The sequence below is a fragment of the Suricata suricatta genome, chromosome 15, assembly GCF_006229205.1.
Source record: "Suricata suricatta isolate VVHF042 chromosome 15, meerkat_22Aug2017_6uvM2_HiC, whole genome shotgun sequence".
NCBI lineage: Eukaryota > Metazoa > Chordata > Mammalia > Carnivora > Herpestidae > Suricata > Suricata suricatta.
In genome coordinates this window covers 27,976,183-27,978,784 of record NC_043714.1, presented here as the reverse complement: position 1 = coordinate 27,978,784, position 2,602 = coordinate 27,976,183, and positions in this window count along the sequence as shown.

The following is a 2,602-nucleotide window of genomic DNA, read 5'->3' as shown; positions in this document are numbered from 1 at the left end:
AATATTTTTATTGGAGTTTATAACACCCCCCAAAATAGGATGGGTTCTTCTAAAAGTCTCAAGATGACTAGTACATTACCTCTGTTTTTTAAAAATTTCTTTAAAATATTTTCTTACTAAAAACTGAACTAACAAAATTCTACAACCAGCTCCTTCATTTACAGGGAATTCTCTTCTAATCAGCCATTCATTTATTTTTTATTTCATAATCACACAGAAGAATAGCTCCAAGGAAAAGTTACATCAAAAGGACAGATAAAGGTGGGTAGGATCCCAAGGCAAACCTCTGCTTTTAGAGACTGTGTATAAGTGTCACATACCTTCTTCCACAACTTCACGCAGATTGGGAACACAGTCTACAGCATTTACCACCGGCCCAAGAATTGTTCCTCAGCACTTCTGGTTCTGGATCAAGGAATGGCCTTGAAATACATTGGGCTCTAATTTAATGATTGTAAATCTTGGCATGAAATATTTGGAAATGAAAAATAATCTTCAGTATGCCATTCGATGAAAGGAGAGCAGAGAAAAAGGACCGAGCCTAGAGACTGACTCTTGCCTGGACTTTGTTTGTCCACTTTGTTTGTCACTTTACCTCTTTGGGCCTGGATAAAATGAAGATGGTAATTACACTTGTCACCAGAAAACAGAAGTGTTGCTCTTTGAGCTTCTTGGCAAGGCCTACATTATGTAAATGCAATGTCCCAGGACTGGGATGCTCTTAGAACAAAAGTTTGCATTCACAATTTGTAGACCTGCAAAACTGGATTGAAGACACAAAATGCTTTTTTTTTTTCTCTACAAAAGATGAAACCCTTTCTAACTCAAAACTTAGGCATAGCCTTTACAGGGTGTGAACAATAAACACAGAAACCATTATTTTTTTGGTAAGATCGTAATCACTGTTTTCCTTAGGATTATAAAAGCCATGTCCAATGTTTAGATCTGTATCTAGTTCAAGTTCCACTGTTTGTGCAAGCCTAATGTCCAGAGCATCCTTTGTTTTAATCTGTAAAATGGGCCTATTATCTTTTTTATCCAACTTACAACACTATTGAGAGATTTCAGCGAGAGATGTCAGCATCATACATGTGATGTGCTGTATGTTCATAAGCTCTTAAACATCTGAATTTCATGCTATGAAGCCAGAGGGCAAGCCAGATCCCCAGATCCTCTTTTCCAAGGTGCTTTCCCGGCTTTAAGGTGAATCTAAGGTTTATTTCCTCCTGTATACCCTTTCCTCTGCACTGTGTAATGGTACATCATCCTATATTCCACCCCTTGCTTCCTAATGAGCCTTCTTCCTCAGCCACGGTGAAGCCTACTTTAAGGATATCTGTAAAGAATACAGAATGTGTTGTGTATGTGTGTTTCATATGATTCATATATATTTCCTACTAAGTAAAGTAATGCATAATATTGTAGAGATTTGGACTAGTCAGAGAAAGCACCATTTAGGCTTGGACTTGAACTTGCAGTCAGACGTTCTGAGTTCTAGACCTGGCTTGGCTCTTCTCCGTGCAAAAGTGTATGCCCAACTCCAGGTTGCTGCTCCAACATTGTGAAGCTTGGTCCAAGGGACACCCATTACCCGATTTATTTGAGTGCGCCTTACCACTGGAATTAGCAGAGCCCCAGAGGCTGATCCACATAGATAGGGCCTGCATTAAAAACAAACAACCCGGGGCGCCTGGATGGCTCAGTCGGTTAAGCCTCCAACTTCGGCTCAGGCCAGATCTCACGTTCGTGGGTTCGAGCCCTGCTTCAGGCTCTGTGCTGACAGCTAGCTCAGAGCCTGGAGCCTGCTTCGTGTTCCGTGCCTCCTTCTCTCTCTGCCCCTCCCCCTCTCATGATCTGTCTCTCTCTGTATCAAAAATAAATAAAACTTTAAACAAACAACCCTCCCCCCAAAACAAAAACCAAACAGAAACCCAACAACAACAAAAACAAACAAACAAAAACTACTCAGGCTCTCAGGCTGTTCTCACACAGCCCAGCGTTTCAAAAGCTCTGCTCCGGATTCAACACTACAGTTTGAGTAGCAAGGAGAAAGAAGATGGTCTGGTCCTGCAGCACTGGCATCATCTGGGAAATTGTTAAAGATGAAGAATCTTCCCTCAGCGTCCAGGCCTTCTGAATCAGAAAACTGCATTCTAACAAAATCAACAGAAGATTTTGACACATTAACGGTTTGAAAATCTCTGCTGTACCTCGGGATCATCTGGAAAGCTTTACAACCTACTGACACCTGCACCTAGCCCAAGGATTCTCCGGTACTTAATCTGGATTCTGGGGGTGCAGTCTAGGCAAAGAGCTCTTACAAACTTCCCAAGTTATATTAAGGTACGGCCAGGTAGAGGGCCATTGTACCCTAAATCACAGTCCTTTACGATTAGGCTGTAACCTCAGTTAAACTGGTTTTTCTGGCCTTACCCAGCGCCCTAAGGACCGCTTAGAGTAAACAGTGGTTTTTAAGGGACAATGGACGCTGGAGACAAACAAGTTCAACCACAGCTTTAGGTTCACAAAACCCGAGGCGGGAGACTTCCTGTACCTTCCCGCAAGGGAGCAGGGCGCTGCTCCCGGGTCCGCCCCGGGGGGG